The 23027-nt window shown below is 38.5% G+C and overlaps 1 protein-coding gene across 2 annotated transcripts in view; it reads right to left on the bottom strand.

Moving 5' to 3' along the window:
- The window catches only part of HNF4G (hepatocyte nuclear factor 4 gamma), a 126695-nt gene extending 111163 nt beyond the window's left edge, over positions 1 to 15532 (bottom strand). Inside the window, exon 1 of one of the 2 annotated variants that reach the window (XM_073229723.1) lies at positions 14669 to 15532. The gene's annotated coding sequence lies outside the window, so the exon portion shown is untranslated. The remainder of the gene's footprint in view (positions 1 to 14668) is intronic. The other variant, XM_073229722.1, reaches the window with a different exon arrangement.
- Between the last annotated feature and the right edge of the window lie 7495 nt (positions 15533 to 23027).

Raw genomic sequence — 23027 nt, 5'->3', positions numbered from 1 at the left:
CTCTCTTACAACACTAAACTATCTCTTCTACCTTTGTCTTGCATCTACCTACCACTTCAGCATTTTATTAAAAATAAGAATAATAATAATAATGATAATAAGGGAGAAATGTGGGATCCACGTATAAATCAAGTATAAAAATCAAACGAATATTCATATTTGACCTGATTGTTTATAGTTCATAATGGGTGATCAAAACCGAAAGTTTCTGTGATGACTGCCCTTGTACTGTTCACCATGTAAGAACTTATTCACTATGTAAGAATTTGTTCACCATGTAAAAACTTGTTCGTTATGCTTCAGAAGATTGGAGACTGATGAGAATTAGGTTTGGGGTGGATTAATGATTGTGCATTGAGCATTGACTCCCCTATACAGAATTTTATTGTTGTTAACAACCATTTGATCAATAAATATGAGAGATGCCCTCTCAAAAAAAAAATATTAACTTAATGCAAAGAGGACTCAAGATAGTGAGCAAGTTCAATATTTATTAAGTGCATTTGCCTTGTGCCAGATACTATGTTAAATACTTCAAATGTCATCTTAAAATCTCAAAACCCACTGTGCCCATGAGCAAGGAAGGATTCTGCTTAGTTGGCTAACATGACCAAACCCCTACAGGTTTGAATCAAGTCTTTTTGACTCCACAACCTGCATGTTCTTTCCACTGCCCCACACTAAGTAATACAGACTTGAAGGGTATGAATTTGCAAATATGTTTCAACAGATGCTATGGTATTCCAGGTTAGTCTTTTTGAGATAAAGGCAGATCCCATGCCAAATCTGCAGATACACTACATGACACTTGAGGAATTCAAGTGATTCTGACATGATTACAAAAAGATATACAAATAAAATATAGTAATGTGTTTGGACACATTGAGCATAATTCATTATTAATGCATTTTTGCATTCTTGTTAAGGGGGTATTTTAATATGAATAAACCCCTTATTTGAAAGTATGAGTATTTCAATTACTCTGGATTACAATCCCCTTATTTCTTAACCACTAAAGGAACCCACAGGAGTTAAAAATGGATGAACTTTTTGAAAAAGGAGCAAATGAGAAATTTCAAAATTTCCAAGTGGTAGAACGGAAGGAAGAACTCTTAAACCATGAGCCTGCTCAGCATGTAATTTCTGAAAATGGTGCATATCAATGGTACAGGGAAAGAAGTCAGGGCCCTGAACAGGGCAATGAAAACAGAATATAGTGAACCAAAAGATTATGTTTGAAAGCTTCCTACCTTTGAACTTCCCATGAGAAACTAAAAAAATTAAACTAAAATTAAATTAAATTAAAATTAAAAATATTAAAAAACAAAGAACTTGGTCATACTATGTTTTTTTCCCCCATAGCAAATTAACTGACAAGTGTATATAATTTTATTCATGTGGAGTCAGTTTATAAGTAAAAGACAACTATAAGAAAATTCACACAATCTAGAAAATCCTCTGAGAATTTGGATTTTGGGAAAGTATTCTATGTCAATTGTGAATTGTCATTTTCAAAGTACAACTATACTCCCCAACGTTTATTAGGGTCGACTGTACCATCTGCCAGAGCTCAGCAGGACACTGTCCCCTGCCTACCAGCAAAGTGTCCTGCTGTCTCTTTTCTTATACATTCCACTTACACACACACACACATGCACACACACACATGTATGTGCACACACACTAGTTAAAAAGATACTGGCTGAAAAGTAAAAAATCTATACTTAATGACTACACATACCTCCATACTTTGTGTGGTTGTCACAGAACTTAAATAAAATGATAGACAGCAAAACACTATAAATTGTGCATATGAGAGAACTCTGTAAGTGATAAAGCTCAATTATTAGTATCAGTGTTATTATTATATTGATATTTATAAATATACTGATAAATATTATGCTGATATTTATTAGCATTAGTGTTCACAAAAAAATAATCTAAATTCCACAGCATAACACAAAAAGGTCTAGTTTCAGGTTTTTTCCTATTTTTGTAAACTAACTTTCCACCATCTTTTCCTATTTTACCACATACCAGGGCCTCATAAACCAACTTTATTTTTTACATTTGCACATGCTATTCTTATTCATGAATGAAATATGCTTTACTTTCTTCTACTCTTGGTCAAATCTAACCCCTTGTACAAGAATAAATTCATATGGGGAGAGAGAAAAGGATCTGATTAAGGACTTACATCTATAGTATATGTAGAAGTCTTACAACTCAATAATAAGTAGACAACTCAAAAATGGGTTGGGAGAGATGCATGGGTTTTGAACAAAACTTTGCCAAAGAAAATAAATGCATGGTACATAGCTCATGAAAAGATGCTCAAGCTCCTTAGTCATTAGGGAAATGCAAATTAAAACAACAAGAACTCAGCACATACCTTTTAGAATGTCTAAAATTAAAAGGCTGGCCATACCAAGTGTTGGTAAGGATGTGAAGTCTCAAACTTGATTTGTGGGAACATAAAATGGCACAATTACACTGGGAACCAGTGTGACAGTTTCTCCCATATGATCTAGCCATTACACTCTTAAGTAAGTATATAAAACAAATGAGAGCATATGTCCACACAAAGACTGTACAAGAATGTTAACAGAAGCTTTATTAGTAAAAGCCAAAAACTGGAAATAATTCAAATGATTACAAATAGGTCAAAGAGTAAACAAATTGTGACCAGTCTATAGAGCATCAAGCTATCCATATAAAAAAAGATAAATGCAACAAAATTGAATGAATCTCAAAATAATTATGCTGAGTGAAAAAGCCAAAGAATATTGTATGTCCCCTTGAATATAAAATTCTAGAAAATGCAAACTAATTTGCAGAGTCAGAAAGTAGATTAGCAGTTGTCTCAAGAAGAAGGAGGAAGGAGTTTGAAGAAACCTTTAGGGGCATTGGTTTTATTTACTATATTTATTGTGGTGATTGTGTCACAATGATAGACATTTATCAAAACTTTTTAAATTGTGTACCTTATTAGGTATAGTTTATTATATCTCAATTGTACTTCATAAATCTGTTTTTAAAAAAGAAATATGCTACTGATACATACAACAAGATGGCTGAATCTCAAAATTATTATGCTAAATGAAGAAAAGCAAGATACAAAAGGCTACATATTATATGCTTATACTTATATATTATTTCGTAAAAGACAACACTAGGAACATAAATCACATAAGTGGTTGCCTGAGAAGAGATGGAGAGCACCGACTGCTAAAGGGCTTAAAGGAATTTGAGGAGGAAGGGGTACAGAAATACCCCATATTGTTATTGTGCTAGTGGTTACATAACTGCATACATTTATCCAGACCCTCTGAGGTATATACTTAAAAAGCATAGATTTTAGGTGAAGGGGTTAATGAAGGACAAGCTTATAATTATAAAATAAATAATTCATGGGGATGACAAGTACAGCATTGGGAATATAATCAATCATATTGTAATAACTTTGGTGACAGATGGTAACCACAATTACTGTGGTGAGCATTTCATAATGTATGCTAATATATTATGGTATGTCAATGACACTTTAATAAAAAAAGTAAAAATAAAAGGGAAGAAAGGATGGATTTTATTAGTATAAATTATCTCAACATAATTACCTCGATGTAATTATATCTCAGTATCAATAAATTATGTCCCACTTGAAGTTAAAAATAAAGAATTAATCTGTCATCTCTTATAGAACTTACTCCAGGAAAAGTTAGTGGGCATTCTGCTAGGTTTCCATAATCCTTCCCGACTACTCAACATGTGCACTAATCACAGTGAATAATAATTATTTTATTCATATCCCCAACCTGATAGGAAAACCTTAAGAGAATTCTTTCTAGTCATTGCTTAATCTCTAAATGTAGAACATAGGGCTTGAAAATTAGGTTCTTGAGATGAAAGTGTGAAAAAGATGGCAGAATAGAAAGGCAAGGTGGAAACCTCCTCCCACATACACACAAAGGAAACAACTACAGCAAATGAAACTTATCCTGAAATTATCTGAAGACTACAGAACAGACAGTCTACACCTGGTGAAGAAGAGAAGAGCACTCAGGTAAAGGTAAAATGGAAGAGTCATGATCGACTGGGACCCAGGCCCTTCCCTTCCCCAATCCCAGCCCACAAGCAGGAGGAAGAGGAGCTGGGAGAGTGTAAGTGCTCAGGAACTCTGCACACCTGGACGTGGAAATCTTCTCTGGGAACATGAGTGCACATTGCATTGGGCATTGTTGATTAATGGGGCCAGACACCAAGGAGAGATGGAGCACTTGGGGAGGCTGGGACTCCTGCCTCATGTGGAGGACAGGCATGCTCTGTAGGTCCTGCTGAGACCCAACACAGAGGTGACAGTTTGAAAGATTTACTAGCAGTGGGAAAGGTGCCAGAGGCGTGGGGCACCTTTTCACAGGAGAAAGGGCAGATAGATGATGCTTCCACAGACCTCCCTCAGCCCAACTGGTTGGGTACCTGTAGGAGCCAGCCCCCAAATGCTCCATCCCCTCACTAGCAGCTCAGCCCCATGGTATTTCCCTGTGGACCCACCCACCACCTGGCCTGCTCAGGCCAGCAGCAGTCAAATCTGACTGCCTAGCAGGCAGAGGGAAGCATTCCCAGCTTTCTTGGTCCTCTCTCAGCCCAACTATGGAGGCACCTGAAAGACCCTGCTCCAAACACTCCTTCACCCTAGCTGAAGGCCCAGCCCTCCACATCGCTCCTCTGTACACCTGCTCTGCCCACCTTCAGGTCCAGTAGCACCTCCATCACTGCCAGGCAGGCCAGGGGGCCCCTCCACAAGGATCCTAGAGAAGGGCTTCTGCACAACTCACAAAGGGTCTCTGCTGACAGAGATCAACTACTTCCAGCAGACAGGCAGAAAGGCAGCCTTGTAAATTGCCCATCAACAGCAACTGCAACTCTACTGCAAAGAACCAGGCACAGATGAGCAAAGAGTCTTGAGCTTTTGGGTACCACACAAGGCCTTCTTCATAAAGCTGTTACTCTACACCAGGAAGACTGGTGGATTTATCTAACACAAAGGAAGAAACATGGAAACCCAGACAATATGAAGAGGCAGGGGACTATGTCACAAACAAGTGAACAGGGTAAGGCAGCAGAAAGAGGGGTAGGGTAAATGGAATGGAGATCATCAATCTTCTTGATTGAGATTTCAAAGTAACAGTCATAAATATGCTTACTGATATGCATATAAGTATTGACGATCTCAGGGAGGACTTGAACAAAGAGATAGAAGAGTTAAAAATGAACCCCTACAAGCTCAAAAATACAGTAACAAATGAAAAATACAATGGAGGAAATGAATAATAGACTGCTGCAAGTAGAGGAGGTAATCAATGAGATAGAAATTAGAGAACAGGAAAACAACAAAGATGAGTAACAGAGAGAAAAAGGAATCTTTAGAAATGAAGGGATGCTAAAAGAGCTGTGTGACAACTCCAAATGAAACAATATTTGCATAATAGGGGTATCAGAAGGAGAAGACAGAAAGTCTCTTTGAAGATATAAATACTGAAAACTTCCCCATCTGGGGAAGGAAATAAGACTCTCAGGTCCTGGAAATACAGAGAGCCCCTAACAGAAGGAACTCTAGGAAGACAACACCAAGGCATATAATAATTAAAATGATGAAGATTAAGGATAAAGAGAAAATACTGAAAGCAGCTAGAGAGTGGCAAAAAGTTACTTATAAGGGAAACCCCACCAGACTATCAGCAGACTTCTTGCATAAACTTTACAGGCCAGAAGGGAGTAGCACAAAATATTTAATGTATTGAAAAAAGAACTTTCAACCAATAATCCTCTACCCAACAAGGTAATCATTCAGAATTGAAGGAGATACTAAAAGTTTCCCAGACAGATGAAAATTAAAAGACTTCACCACCACTAAACCGGCATTACAGGATATGTTAAAGGGACTTCTTTAGGTGGAAATGTTCTTAAGCCTACATATTTTTCACCAATGAAAATAAACTGACAATAAATGTAGTAGACCAATTACTTACCAAACAAGTATGAAATTAAAAAAAAAAAATTCAAACCAACCGTACACAAAATCAGTCAAGGGATACACAAAAAGCGCAGATATAACATCTAATAATTAAAATGTGAAGGAGGAAGAAGAAGAAAAAAAGTACTATATAAGTACATCAACTTATATAGACTGTTATATATTTAGAAAATTATCCATGACCCTCATGGTAACTACAAACATGAAGTCTATAATAGATAACACAAAAAATTTAAAAAGAGAAATTCAATCACAACACTAAAGAAAACCATCAAATAAAAAGAGTATAAAAGAGGAGGAAAGGAACAAAGAGAAACTACAAAAACAATCAGAAAACAATTAATAAGATGGCAGTAAGTACAAACCTATCAATAACTACTTTAAATGTAAGTGGACTGAGTGCACCAATCAAAAGACACAGTGGCCAAATGGGTAAAGAAACAAGACCCATCCACATGCTGCCTACAAGAGACTCATTTTAGACCTACAGACACACACAGACTGAAAGTGAAGGAATGGAAAATATGTCTGATGCAAATAATAGGAAGAAAAAAGCAGGAGAAAATCAGTAAGGAAACGGAGGCACTGAACAACACATTAGATCAGATGGACTTAACAGATATCTACAGAACATGCCACCCAAAAGCAACAGGATACACATTTTTCTCAAGTGCACATGGAACATTCTCCAGCATCAGTCATATACTAGACCACAAAAAGGCCTCAATAAATTCAATAAGACTGAAATTTCATCAAGCAACTTTTCAGACCACAATGGTAGGAAACTAGAAATAAGCTACATGAAGAAAACAAAAAGACCTACAAACATATGGAAGCAAAACAACACACTTTAAAATAATCCATGGATCAATGAAAAAATCAAAGTAGAAATCAAGAAATGCATGGAGACAAATGAAAACAAAAATATAACAGTTCAAAATTTGTGGAACACTGCAAAAGCAGCTCCAAGGAGAAGTAAATTGCAATACAGGCCTACCTCAAGAAACAACAATGCCAAATAAACAGTCTAAACTCACAACTAAAGAAACGATTAAAAGAAGAACAAATGAAACCCAAAGTTGGTAGAAGGAGGGACATAATGAAGATTAGAGCAGAAATAAATAAAGAACAAAAAAAATAGAAAAAAATCAGTGAAACCAAAAGCTTGTTCTATAAACAAAAAGACAAACCCCAAGCCAGACTTATCAAGAAAAAAAGAAAGAGGGCACAAATTAACAAAAAGAAATGGTTACAACTGACATCACAGAAATACTAGAGAATTCTATGAAAAATTATATGCCAATAAATTAGACAACCTAGAAGGAATGGACAAATTCTGAGAAAAGTACAACTTTCCAAAACTGACCCAGGAGGAAGCAGGAAACCAGAACAAATTACCAGCAATGAAACTGAAGTGGTAACAAGAAGCTCCTAAAAAACAAAAGTCCACAGAACCAGACAGCTTCACAGCTGAATTCTAAGAAACATTTAAAGAAGCATTAAAATCCATCTTTCTTAGAAGCAGAAGAGGAGGGAAAATTCCAAACTCATTCTATGAGGCCAGTATCACTCTAATACCAAAACCAGACAAAGATATCACAAAAAAGAAAATTATAGACCAGTATCCCTGATGAACATAAATGTAATGATCCTCAACAACATTTTAGCAAACAGAATTCAAAAATACATCAAAAGGATCATCTGTTACAATCAAGTGGGATCTATTCCAGGGATGCTACAGTAATACAGTATTCATAAATAAATCAATGTCAAACACCACATTAATAAAAGGAAGGATAAAAACCATATGATCATTTCAAAAGATGCTGAAAAAGCATTTGACAAACTATACATTTATGATAAAAATTCTCAACAAAATGCATATAGAAGGAACATATGTTAACATAATAAAGGCCCTGTATGACAAACCAAGAGCTAACATCATACTCAATGGCAAAAAGCTGAAAACATTTCCTATAAGATCAGGAACAAGACAAGGATGTCCACTCTCACCATTTATATTCAACATAGTATTAGAAGTCCTAGCCATGGCAATCAGACAAGATAAAAGAAATAAAAGCCATCCAAACTGGTAAGGAAAAAGGAAAACTGTCACTATTTACAGATGACATGATACTATACATAGAAAACTCTAAAGACTCCACCAAAAAGCTATTATAAGTTATCAGACTGGACTCAGCAAAGTTGCAGGATACAAAATTAATACACAGAAATCTGTTGTGTACCTAATACTAACAATGAACTAGCAGAAAGAGACATCAGGAAAACAACTCCATTTTCAATTGCATCAAAGAATAAAATACATTGAGGGATAAACCTAACCAAGGAGGTAAAAGACCTGTAGTCTGAAAACTCTAAGAAACTGATGAGAGAAATTAAAGAAAACACAAATAAACAGAAATATATTTCATGCTCATGGAAGGGAATAATTAATATTGTCAAAATGGCCATCCTGCCAAAAGCAATTTATAGAGTCAATGCAATCCCTATCAAAATACCAACAGCATTTTTCAATGAATGATAGGAAATAATCCAAAAATCCATATGAAACACAAAAGACCCCGAATAGCCAAAGTAATCCTGAGAAAGAATAAAGCTGGGCTAATTATACTCCCTGACTTCAAGCTGCACTACAAAGCTACAGAATTCAAAACAATATGCTACTGACACAAAAACAGACCCATAGATCAATGGAAGAGAATAGAAAACCCAGATATAAATTCACACATATTTAGTCAATTAGTATATAATAAAGTAGCCATGAATATACAATGGGGAAAAACAGTCTGTTCAATAACTGGTGCTGGGAAAACTGGGCAGCTATATTAAAGAGAATGAAACTGCATCACTGCCTAACTCCATACACAAAAGTAACCCCAAAATGGATTAAAGACCTAAATATAAGACATGAAACCATAAAACTCTTAGGAGAAGACGTAGGCAAAAATCACTTGAACATAAGCATGAGCAACTTCTTCCTGGACACGGCAAAGGAAACAATAAAAAATGAACAGTGGGAGCACATCAAACTAAGAAGCAGCACTTTTGAAGGCACAGAGTGCAGTGCATTTGAGTAACTAAGAGATTTATTCCAGCTGAAGACTGAAATGAAGTAAAGGACCTCAAAAAGAGACAAAGCTTGAAGTGGAAATCATGGACCATGTCACTTGGGGCCTAGTAATATAAAGACATTTGGACTGCATATTAAGGGCATTAAGAGGTTAACAAATTGTTTTAAATGGAGGAAAAAGACAATCGTCAAATTTGTTTTCTCTGCATCACGTTAACTGCTCTCTGGGAACTGAAAGAAGCTAGTAAGATGAGGAAGAAAGAACAGTTGGTTTTACAAAAATTTAGGCTAGAAATAAAATTACTTTGCTGAAATTAGTCCAAAATAGGAAAACAATACTCTCCCTAAGCTCCTAACAACCTGGCCCAAAGGACCAAATAAGTTCTAGTTTTGCCATACAAACCAAGTTTTAAAACATAAACAACTTGTAGAAATATAAAAATAGACAAACTGTAAATCCATGATGACAGGATCAAATCAAAGCTTCTTATACAAACCTAAAGAATATGGATTTGAGGTCAGTTTCAACCCCTCACACCCCCCATCTTCCATATTCTATAGTTCTTAAATTCTGTTTAAGGACCTTCAAAGCATCTCTAGATTCTACCCTATTCTCTTCACGTCTTCCATTGGACTGTTGTGAAAGCTTCCTACTGTTCCCCTGGCTCTTGTCTCTCCCTGTTAAATCTATTCTCAAAATGCTGCCAATTTTAAGAAAAAAAGAGAGAACTTTCATAACCCAATCTACTTACAGAATTTTGATAGCTTCTAGTTGCCTAGAGAACATAGCTCAAATCATCATAACCCACATTCATGATTGTCAGGATCTGGCCCAGTGGTCGCGCCCTGTTTCATCTCCTGCATTCTGCATACTCCCAATGCAGTCTCCTCTGCCTCAAACATCTTTCCTATTCTTCTGTACTCAACAAGTTCTAATCAGGAAAATCATTAATTCCTCCATGAAATCTTTCCAGGCTACTCAGCCTAAATATATCTTCTGTGCTTCTATTTTCCATGGTATCTATTATACTAATGCAACAGTTAAGGCATTATGTTATAATGTTATAGGTGGTTATATATGTTTGTCTTCCAAGTAGATTATTTGTGTTTGAGGGTTGGGGACACGGCTTTATTTATATTTGTAATCCAGGCACCTAACTGCAGTGGGTATAACTTAAATCCTTCTAAATTAGCATATACAACTTTATTTGCAACATACAGCCATGACATCTGAAACAGGTAAATGCAAAAAAAAAATTAGTTGGACAGAGTCCACAATTTTCAGTAAGCCAAAAGCACAAGATTAAGTACAACACAGTATGCAAGTCTAGAGTAACAATACCCAAAGATTTAAAATATTAAAAAATAGTAAATTACCAGGCCCAGATGATGTTATTGGCCAACATTTTAAAATGAGATGGAGACACACTGCCTGGACTTTTTGCTATCATATATTAAGAACTTATTAAGAACTTAATATACATGAAGTAGTGTTTTAGATGCAGTACCTCATTTTATCACAATAACAATATAGAATTCATATCGAGTACTCAATATATGCCAGGCCCTGTTCTGAATGCTTTCCTGTATTAACATATATAATCATCACACCGATGATACGAGATAGGTATTATAATCACATATACTTCAAAATTGGGCCTCAAATAGGTTAACTTACCCGAGTTTCCCACCTGTGTACCCCTTTTGTAAATAGCTGGGCAGGGATATAAAACTCCCTATGTGGTAACAAAGCAATCCTCTCTTGGCTTTATAACCATGAGCTGGCCATTCTCAAAGAATTTCATGTCCCCCCAGATGTTCAAAGAACCATGAAAAGAGAAAAAAATGAACTCCTCATACATTTTCCAGAAAACCATTCTGATAAAACTAAAAGTTCTCAGGGCAACACAACAACAAAGGCTATAAATATGAGCTAATTCTCCCATGTAGAGAGCAGACTGTCATCATGCATTAAATACAAGGTAGGAAGTATAGGCAATAAGGCACATCTGTTCTTTCAGGTGTACATATAATGAATGGGCAAGATACTATCGAATTACAAAGATACTTACATAAGCATATAAGAACACATATATATTCCAAATATGTATATATGCAGCTCCTGATTTATGAGAAGCAGGACTGCTATGAGCCCTTGCGGACATTCTGTGACCTAGAAAACTACCTTCCCCCAGGAAGACCCAGACAAGAGCAAAGGGCCATGGCTTGGCTGGTGGGACATGGTAAAGGTTTCAGTCCTCACTTGCCCCTCAGTTGGCCACCCCTATGAAGTGAACAACCTGATGCCCCTGTGGAGCAGTGATGTTTTCTCTCATGCCCTAAAGCCACAGGGCCTAGATTTGAATTCTGTTTTATCCTGTGTAGATGTGTGACTTTAGTCAAGTTTTAAAATTTCTCTCTGCTTTATTTTTCCTATCAGAAAATGGGGAGAATATTAATAGGAAATAAATAGATTTGTTCAAAGAATTTGAAAGAAAAAAAAGGTCTGTATATACATATATATGTATACATAATTAATATTCCTAAACAGCTTCTCCAGTTGTAAGAACAACCATATTAGAAGCATTCCTTATACCTGTGTATGAGCCAATATATGTCAATAGGTGAAAGTTCCTATGGGGAGAGTGGAGAGAAGTGATTCTACAAGGATTTTTCATTGTACATCAAGTTATTTTGTTTACATCTATAGCTTCTTAAGAATCCAAAGCTACCTACTTCACTTAAAACTGTGCTTTTCCCAGGAATATGAATTCTCTTTTATGAAGGTGGCAAACATGAAAGTCAAGAGCAAAAAAATCACCACAGCAATGACTAAGTACACCATAGTCACATGTTGGTAGCATAGAAATTCTCCCCTATCATGTACCAGCACCTCCAGACATTCGGTTAGTGGGTAGATAGTAACTAATGCAGTGGAATCTTTTACAAGCTCAAAATAAGATGTCATTCTGAAATACTTAAATTCTCATTCCACTTTATTATATTTTTAAAACAAAAGTCTCAAACTCCCCAACTCATATATTCCAGGACTGGTTTACATAATTTACAAATATGAAACTCCAGCAATGAGAAATTAATTTTTCAACAATCGAATTGGCAACATTTTCAGTACATCATTCTTCTCCAGTGTTGGCAAGAGCATGGTAAACATACCACAGGTACTTAGGAAGTCTCTTTGCAATATCTACCGAATTTAAAATGAACATCCCTTTGCAGCCAGCAATTCTCTTTTCAAAATAAATCTTCTGCAATATGATTGCAAAGATAATGTACACAGATATTCACTGTATCACTTTTTGCAATAGTAAAAATTAGAAAATCCAAGTGAATATTCTGGGGGATACTGGGTGGCTACATTGGGCAGGCACATAAAAAAAGCATTTTCATATACTGACAGAAACATATTTGAAAAATATTAAATGAAAAATAAATTTCAGAACACTGGAAATTATATGACCCAATTGAACAAATGAAGCAATGAACCATTTATCCAATTTTTTGAAATAATGAAAGAAAAATTCCTGTGGTTATACAAAATGGAGACTGGAGGGACACAAACCCAACCAAAAATGGTAGTTACACAGATGGAGTGGAATAGGAAAGAAAGTTCACTTTATAAAGTATAATTTTCATATTTCTTTATAAGAAGTATAGCTGACCCTTGAACAACTCAGGGTTAGGGGCGGTAACCTCTAAGCAGTCGAAAATCCACATATAACTTTCCTCTCCAAAAACTTAACTACTGTTGGCCAAAAGCCTAATCAATAACACATACAGTCAATTAACACATATGTTGTATGTTATATGTATTACACGCTGTATTCTTACAAGAAAGTGAGCTAGAGAAAGAAAATGTTTTTTTCAGATTTATACAAATCTCCAAAAATTTTTCTAATATAGTTATTGAAATAAAATCTACAAATAAGTGGATCCACTCTGTTCAAAACCTTGTTCATGGGTCAACTGTATTACTTTTAGAATTAAAAGAAATAAGAATTTCCAAAAGAAACAGGACACTCAAAAATAAAATTATTTGCATGGGGGTATTTAAAAACATCTTAATTCCCAAAGTTAATTTGCACTGTCTCATACGCTTATAATCCTAATTGCAGAATAAAATGCTCATGAGTCTTAGCAGACACGCTCTAATAAAAGAGTTGTACTACCTTCATAAAGCATGTTGAGAAAAATTCTGTATTTCTAGGCCCTAAAGTGGAGTATAGGAGGAATGAGGAGAGAAGAGAAATGGCTCTCAATTTCCACTCCACAGTGAAAAGTGAAAAATGAGTAGTTTACCACCACTCTGCCACCTCCCTCTCCTCCACACCCTCCCCCAAATGGTAGGAGAAAGAAGTCCAACCCTGCTTGGCCACTGACTTCAAACACAAAGTACACAGATCAGGCGGTTTGACTGACAATGTGTGCAGAAGATGAAAACGGAGGTATGAAGAGAGGGTGGAGACAGCAGGATTATTATGGAAAAATGGTGAAAACTGGAGAGGAAGTATATTTTAGTGATGAATAAATGCTTGTTAAGAGAGAACTTATATGCAAAAGAAATGGGAAAGGGTGGGAAAGTAACAAAATGAAAATGGAATGTTGCCATCAAGGAGTTTTTTAGTTTTCAGGACATGGCATCAAGTTTAGAGCTTTTGCATTCTGTACTCTCTAGCCCTTGCCATCAAGTGAAAGCTTACAGATTGCTTGCATGTTGGAGAGGGGTCCTTTGCCTGTTTTGAGCAAGACTTAGAAGCTCAGCTCATCAGGTATTAAGCACATATGATATTCAATTCAAAGGTCTGATCACGTGCTGGCTTATTCCCGTTAGACATGGAATGATTATTGCTTTAACTGGCACATTGTTTCAACAAGCTTCCAAAGGGCATTTAATCCCAAAGGAAGCTAAAATGGTTTAAATAGAATTAAAAATTTGTATGCATTATATATATATATATATGTATATATATATATATATATAAAACTATACATATAATACATATATTGGTACTATATTTTTTTTCACATAATCTCCCCAGCATCACCTATGTCCACTCCCAAATGTCCTTATAAGAACTGACATAAGCTGAGACTGGTGCAGAGGCCTTGAGGTGATACCCCAAGACCAAGCACCTCCCTACAAACCGCCACGATCCTTAGATATCCACAAGCCCTGGCCTTGTCCCAGGCCACAAAAAAGCTCCACCAGAGCCCCCAGGGACCTGGCAACCACGTGACCCGCCGGCAGACACTGAAGCCTTCTTTCCCAAACAAATCCAACTTTTATTTCACTTTTCTTGGGTGAACGTTTGCGCATGCCCTCCACTGCCTCTCCTCTTTTTTCCTCCTCCCTCCACCACAGGCTGTGAGAGACCTCGAGGTATCTGCTCTCAACCCTGGCTGGCCTAGGGGTCCTAAGGTTCAGCCCCTCCCGGCGGGCGCCCCTCCTGCTCCAACGCGGTACCGGCCAGGAGAGCGAGACGCCGGCTCAGCCCTGCGCGCCGGGCGTGGGCGCCGAAACTTACCTGCGGAGGCGCTGCCGGAGCTCCCGCGTCGCAGTCAGCTGCGCGGCGGCCGCCGCATCCCCCAGCAGCAGGGTCCCCCCACCCACCCAGCTGCGGTGTCCTGTGCAGGACTTTTCCGAGCCTGGGAAGTTGGCGGAAAGAGGAGGTGGTAGCTGGGGGTGGGGCTGGGTGATGTGGAAGCGGACGCTTAAGGATTTTGTTGTTTGTTTGTTTGTTTGTTTTTCCCGATCTCTAGCGAAGACTTTAGACCATATGCTGGAGAATATAAGCTTTGCTCAATGGCGACAGGGCAGCAGCCTCTCACAGTCCGATCGATTTACTAAACAAACTTAAACGTGGGTGGGGATGTTAAACAGTAACCAGCAGCTTCAATGAAAACTGAAAGCAGCGAGGCCGCCACCGCCTTGGCGCGCTCATTTCCCTGTTCCCAAGGGCCCAGGGCGACTCTCAGGAGGGCCAGCAAGTCCCCAGCCCCGGCGTCCGTTGACTTTAGCGGCTCTCCTGGGTCTCCCGGAGGCCGCCAGGCGGTAACTGCTGCACGCCACATGCCTAATTTTGCACCATCCGGGAGAACCGCTCCTGGGGTATTTGGGGCAAGAGTCATCTCTCGGCCGCCTCCCGCACCCCGGAGAGCCCCGCCAGGACCCACGGCCTGAGGCCGAGCGTGGCCCCCGCAGCGCGGGCACCGTCCCCCGCCCCTGGTCACGCTTCGTTTAGGGCGGTGTCAATCCTGGGGCAGTGCGTTTGGACAGGAGGCGGCGGAGAGAAGTCGGCTGACCCCAGAAAGCAGATATAATTACGAGCCAATGAGGTACAGAAAAGGGCCGGAAGGGAACTGAATAGGTTCCTAGGGACAGCACTGCAGCCACACCACTAGGGGAAGCCGCAATTACGTCATTAAACTGCACCTTGGCCGCTGGGGTTAGTTAACTTTTGCCCTGACGCTTGTGGTCATCTTTGCTCTGCAGGAGTTAATGGACAGATGAGGGAGACTAAGTTTTCCTTCCCCGGCCAACCCAGCCACCTGTGGCTCAGTCATTAAGTGCCTTTTTACATATGCATCTGATGGAAAGCTTCTTTTCCCCTTCCCATACCCTAGGCGCCTTCTCAAGCTTTAAAGACTTCGGGAAACGAAGCTCAGACGCATCTGAGACGCTCTGGTCATCTGGATCAAGCTTTGGTTTAACCAAGCAATAGAGCCAGAAGCTGTGGCTTTTAAAAACATCTCAACAATTTAACTTCATGGTTTCAGGAATGAATGACTTCAGGTCAAACAAGTAATTATCCTCATGAGATAAATAGTCACCTAATCCATACGGTTTTTCTTTTCCGACCAGGGGGTTGGAGGTTATTTTAAGACTGTAATAACAATGACAGGGAGATCAAAGGGCTAGGTATTTTCCCTTTTTCTTTTTAGATCGGGTTTACTAAACTTTCTCAGTTTCCTCCTTCCGAATCTCTTGCTGAAAGGCTCTTTTAAAAACAAGTAGTTGGTTGTTTTAGAAATCAGAACAAAGGGGAGAGATCATATACTATTTTCTTTAAATCGACCTTCTCAAGCAAAACACATTCCTCGTTGCCCACGCAGTCTGAAAACCGTGTCACGAAAGCGGCCGCTGTCCAAGTCGGCTCCAAGAAACCGTCCGGAGACAGCTGAGGCCGAAGAGCAACAATTAACGGGTTATGTTTATTATGCAATTCATAGGCGTGTTGTTTAAAGATCGTCTATAGACACTCTCTTTAAAATTACTTCCAGATGCCTGGATAGTGAAGGTTGTCTTACTGTATACCAAAATATATAGTTCCCATGAAACAGTCTGAAGAGAGAAATTCACCATCCCCATTCACGAAAGCGTTAATGTCACCTGACATCGAGACACCATAGTTTAGTTCAATAATCTCAGTTTATTTCAGTTAACAAATCGAGTTGGCAGTGGGTTTGGTTTAAGATGATCAGTTCATCATAGATGTGTGGTAGATTCCTTGATCGACCAGGAAATGGTCATCACATGTTTTGTGTTCAAAACTTTTGATTCAATACATGGAATCTTTGCCAGAGAATTTTATTACAAGGATTTTGAGTAAAAATGAGAGAAATGGCAGTACATTCAAGGAAGTAGAAACTCTGTTAAGTCTCTAACTTATTATCTAAAGGAAGTATTGCATTTGTTAGGTTTAGAAAAATCTTTAGTCTAATACTGCCAGTCCTCCCACCTTCGCTGCAAGGAGTGGCTTCAGATGACTAAATAAATAAATAAATGACATTAAGAGCTAAAGGAATGTATGAAGAGTTGGCTCTGCTGTGTGTGGGCTTGGCAGTTTTTACTAGATCAATGACAACTGATCAGGCTTTAGAGCATCACTTACATTGTTCCTGAAATTAATTTATTACGATTCTTCACGACATGGATTTATGATGCTGGAAATGGAAACTGTGCTGTGTGGAGAGCTGTCTCCTGAATGCAGTGGAGGAGCGGAGGGTACACAAGAAGTAAGAACCCAGAAAAATTTTTTTTAGGGAAGGGTTCTCAGAAGATACAAAGTTGTTTAAATAGTGTTTAGGGGACCATTATACACATATGTATTTATGATACATCGACTCTTTTAACCTAAAACTAAACACAGAAAATGTGATGTCAAAAATCCCTTCACTTTCTGGTTAAATCTGGTTAAGTGTCACATTCAGCCTTTGCTTTTCCTTTCCACTTTAATCATCTTCTTCACATCATTTTTTATTTTCTTCCCAATACTACCAAATAGTTTGATAAGAACTCCGGGTCTTCCCACAAGCAGTTCTGATACGATTAATTAAAAGAGTGGCCTGGGGCAGAGCGCTCCGGAGGTGAGAATGCTCAGGCGGGCGTGCGGAAGCTCCACAGGAAAAATCTTCCAGATTTAAGGACCCAGAGACCCTATTCCGAGGGCAACTGCACGCCCCTCGCCCTGTATATAAAAACCATCCCAAGACGCGAACGAGAAAAGCCCTCATCCTGCCGAGGCGATTCACCTCTGCTGACCTGGCAAGCGCGGGGTCCTCGGCGATCTCAGGGGCGCCTACACTGAAACCGGCCACCGCTCCAAGCGGGCACAATCAGTGGGGGTTTCCCCAACCGCAAGCAGGTATACACCAAAGGAAAAAACAGGGGGGGGGGGATTAAAAACCTACAATTCGTGTTCACCTGCCAGTCCTTTCTGTATTTGGGCAAAGTCTACTGGCCCCTTCCAAGTCACTCGTATGGAAAGAAGGGAAAAGGCCACAGGGACTAGGGTGAAATGAGGAGTCTGGAGCTGCTCTAAGCGCGACTGCCACCTCAAATGTTGGGGCAGTGTCTGACCCTGGGGGCACAACAACGGGTAAAGCAGCCTCTGCCAGAATTTCTAAAACTCCCTCGAGGCCACTGAAACGTTTTATGCATCAAAAAGGGAGGCCTGGATTCGGGTCGTTGGGACTGGGAGCGGGAAAGGGGTTCTACCAGCAGAGTAGGGGCGGGGGAGGGGGCGGGAACAACTTGAAACGGGAGAGGGGTTCTGCCAGCAGGGTAGAGCCGGCCCGCGGGGGCTTTTTATTTGATTGCAGCTCACTACTTCTTCGGTCACGTCTATTTCAGAGAAAGCACAGTCCTTTTGCTCTGTAGCGCAGCCTAAACCGAGGGCACAAATTTCCGGAGATATAAGGCTGCAGACTCCCGCCCCTGGTAGGGGGATGTCAAGCTATTTCATCTCCAGCCCTGCACAGCAGCCCCCCGCGAGGTCTGTCTCTCCCGCCTGGAGCCGTGCCGAGCTGTGATTCGGATCCCAGGCTTTGGTACTGTCTACTGTTTGATTTGTCGGATCTTTTCACGGGGAACCTACCTCTAAGGCCTTTAATTTAACGTAGTAAAAGAAAACAAAACAGAACACAGTAAAAACAGGCAGAATGAATAGGAAGGAGCGACTCATTAGCATCCCTTTAGCACCACACCGCCACCATCACCTGCAGATCCTAAAAAGTAACATCCAGAAGCCGCCTGGCCCTTCTGGGGAATCAGACGCTTAAAAACACGTATGACAATCTCCAGGCATGATCTACAGGACTAGGCACTCTGCTTGACCACACACTGACTCAGATAAAAACTAGTCTTTATTTTATGCTCAAGTCATAGCTCTGGAGCACCCAGAGTAAGCCCACATGAGTAAGGCTACAGGAATGTCCCTAGACTACCTTACCTGCTAATATAAACGTACAACCAAGATTTCAGATTAAGCATGTAAATTGAAACTGCTCTGCATATGTTACACATCTGGCTGAGACACTGAAAACTGAACATTCAATAATTCTGTATGTCAGCGTATGGTTCCTGTGCCAAAAAAGCAAACTGCAAGGTTGGATGTCTTTCCCCCACCCCTTCTCTCTGTAGATTTCTTGCTGAAGTATTGATTGCCAAGATCTCTGCAAGATTTTCAAACTTTTACAGTCATTTATGGTGCATGCAATAAAAAGGTGATATGAGCATGCTAGTTCAAGGTGTAATGCAAAGATGTATTTGGTGTCCTTGGCAACTATCTGTGGGACCTGTTTGTCTTTGTAGAACACACCCTTCTCTGCAATGAACCCCTCTGTTATAAAGATTGGCCCTTTACATTTCCAAGGACTTGTCCCTTCATAGAAAAGGCACATATGTTCAAACCAGAAAATTCAATTATTTCAACCTCATTTTAAACCAGGAAAAAATATTGTAGTCCAAACTGTGGGGAAAAAAAAGAAAAAAGAAAAAATATTTTTTAAAGTTCCCTAGTTCACTACTGTCTTTGTCATAAAGGAAAAAAGAAAAAAAAAGGAAATTGATTACCAAGTTATAAAATAATCTCTTACTGCTCTTGCCTAATAGGGATCCACAGGACCTTCCACCATGAGAAAATAAATGGAGTGAGATTATAAAGACAACAGAGCATTACAGACTGTAGTGCTCAAAGGAGAAAGAAAAAAAAATTTTGAATGCTTTATGTGAAAATACATGGCTAATTAAATACAGATTTGTTGCCAAATTTTACTTTTACAATTTTTCAGTAGAGAAAATACTCCAGAGGGCTGTTGTTTTTCTCTATAATTGTAGATAGAAACTAAAAGTCTTATTAGAAATAGAAACCCTATACAACTTTACCAATTTTACCAGTCCTTTTTTTTTTTAAGGCTATGTTTGGAGATTGAGGGGGAGAAAGAAAAAGAGACTCGTTTCTAAAATTTCCTACTTTGAACCAAATCGGTTTTCTCATCTAGTGCTACAAATAATAGCTGACATATTGCTTCTGAAAGGCATTCAGAATCCTATACCTGCCATCTAGTGGGCATAAGAGAAAATGCTGATTCTAGACATCCTTGAGAGAAGTCTATAGTTTTCCTATTTATAAACCAAGCCAAGTCTAAGAAATGAAAAAGAAAATGTAATTTTAAAAGTAAAGGAGAGGAAATACTCAGTTATACTAGGGACTTTACAACATAATCATTCAATTTCCCTCCATTTCTTTTTGTTTTTAGTGATCATTAAAGTTATTGATCTTTGCTGAGATAATCTATTATTTCTTCTGCATATCCTTTTCACATAGATCTTATGCTGTTTGTTTCCTTTCAGATTAAACTTGTTAACAGTTTTGGATCTAGTTGCTATTCAAATTTAGAAAATCCAAAAGGAAGCTAGTAAGCATCCCCTTCCTATTTGGTCTCTTTAAATAAAACATCCACAAAAATCCATCCTTCATTTTATAAGACAGAGAAAGAGAAGGAAGACTTGGGAGGGAAGGAGCAAGAGAGAAGATGGAGTTAATTATACACTTGCTTTTGATGCCTTGTTACAAATATTATACTCCCTCAGAATTGACTTCATCAAATATCATAAAACAGGTAGGTTAAAATCGACTTAGTTATGGCAACTCAAAGTACATTTCCTTGAGGTTCACATTTTAAAATACTGAGCCTATGTAGAAGGTTTGCTAAATGAAATAGACTTTAAAAGTTCATCACCATTTTAATGGTAACTGACTCTTTTTGGAGTGCTTACAATGTGCTAGGCATTGCTTTATGGGACTTTCATCAGTTAAAAACCCTAGAAGATTTGTATTGTTCACACCATTTCATAGGTGAAAAAGCTGAGGATTGGAATTATGAAGCAGGCAATAACTGAGATGGTTTCAGGGTCAAGACTAGCACCATACATGCCATACTGCCTCCCATAGAGAAAAGAGGCAAAGAGAGACCATTGCAATTCATGTTTTGAGATAAAAGAGATATGAGGTACATCCAAAAGAAACATTTGTTTGAATGTTTAAACTTGATCTGCAAAATGTCAGACATCCAAATGAAAAGAAAAAAAATGACCATTCATTGTAAAAATCAAGTACTAAGAAGTAAATAACGTATTCATTTACTTCATCTATTACCATTTTTGACAGATGTCATGTATAGCTTTACTGTAAATCTGTGCTATAGTCTATGCCCATTTGCACTTTAATTTCAAGTAAGGAAGTCACCAATGCTAAGCCAGTCCTTGAAAAGCCCTTCAACATACTGACAAAGATTTATCCCTGAAGTTAACTGGACCTGTCAGCTCAATTATCTTCCCTGCTTGCCTCATTCTAATTTCAAATTTCATTTCCTAAAAAAAATGTATATACACTATAAAAATATTTTCTCCTTTCTAATTATGCTAAGCATTCGCCTTTCTTCAGGACAGCTACTTTATAAATATGAGCCAGTTCAAGGGTCAACAATCTTAAATCACCACAATTAAATGTATTTAAATTTTCTCCATAATACTGTTCATGAAAACAAGCTTTCTCTTCTGGAAGCATATTGATAAATTTAGAAACTACAGAAATTGAATGATCAGTTGCAGACCCAAGGTATTTTTGTTTCATCTTGTTTTTTCAACCACCATATTTGAAATATTAATTATTAAATAGCACTGTATTTTATAAGTATGAATTTAAGAGTAGTGAATCCTTTCAAAGGGAATTGAAAGGATTCAATTGACAGCAGCTGGTTGGGGATTCCTGTCATGGTTAATACTCACAAGTGAAGTCACCAGTTCTGCCTTCCTGATCTCGCCCACATCTCCAATCAAGATCAGACATCAGGTAAAAGCTTGACACTATGGCAGTCAGACCACCTTTGCTTCTCTTCTGTGTATCCATGTAGGTCTAAGTGCTCCCTCCCCTTCTCAGGAAGAAATACTGAAGTTGTCACATGAAGAAGAGATTCAGCTCCTGTTTAAGTTTAATACCTCCGCCTGTGTTCTTGATCCCGTCCCTTCCTGCCTATACCTGGCTTTGTTCTATCAGTTACTTTTTTGCATATCTTCAAACTCCCCTTCTCCAAGGGATTCTTCCCTGCAGGCTATAAATATGTTCAAGTCTTACCAACAAAATTTTAAAAAATTGTATAAAAGGAAATAGAATTTGCTCTCTGCTGTATCTCTTAGAGTGTTGCCCTATTTTTTATCCTTTGCAACCAAGAATCATTATCCAAAGTGATTCATGTCTTTAAATTTTCTCCATAATACTGTTCTCTTTATGGACATCTTCCCTTCAGCGCTCCCTCAGCCACTCTGCCTTTCACTGCTTCCACTCCACGGACGTGGTGCTGCTCTTCTGCTCTCTGGAAGGGCCTTCGTGGCCTCCTAGCTGCTAAGCCAATAAGAACATGTGCAGTCTATATTAAATTCACCAAAGTCTATGTCTAACCCCCTTAAACATTGTATTAATTTGTGTTTCTTACCATTTTATTCCAACCATCCTGTAGCAGCTAGTATTTCCCAAGATTTTTCCCACACACTTTTTCTTCTAATTCTGTATCTTCTGGGGCAATCACAGGCACTGTAACAATCTTCTCTACCACAAAATTGGCTGTTGCTTCCTTAAAATATATTCAAAATCATATTTTTCTCCTAAGTATCAGTACTTAGTATGTGCCAACCACCTTCTAAATAGTGCCTCTTAGACTTTACACAAACACTTCAATTTCAGTTATATCCCAAACTGTCCTAAGTTATCTTCCTCCCAAACTTGCTTTTTCCTTTTGGATTAATTAATGAGATCATTATTCACCCAGTTGCTCCACCTGTCTCACTGCCCTGAGTTAATATTCCAGCTCATCTATGCTGATGGATTAAAGTAGAGCTTTTATTTTTCTCACATGACAAAAAGCCTGGCGATAAGTAGTTCCAACCTACTAGGGCAGCTTAACAGTGTTGTCAGGGCTCAATATTGTTCTATTTTTCTGCCCCACCATCCCTAGTGTGGGACTCTCGTATTCCTGGTTACAATATGCTTCCTATACTTTATCTGCATTCCAGGCAGGAAGGAGAAGAAAGAGCAAAAGGCCAGA

Source organism: Manis javanica, chromosome 2, assembly GCF_040802235.1.
Source record: "Manis javanica isolate MJ-LG chromosome 2, MJ_LKY, whole genome shotgun sequence".
In the NCBI taxonomy this organism is placed as follows: domain Eukaryota; kingdom Metazoa; phylum Chordata; class Mammalia; order Pholidota; family Manidae; genus Manis; species Manis javanica.
Note: the sequence above shows the minus strand (reverse complement) of the source record. Positions and strands in the feature narration are given on the sequence as shown.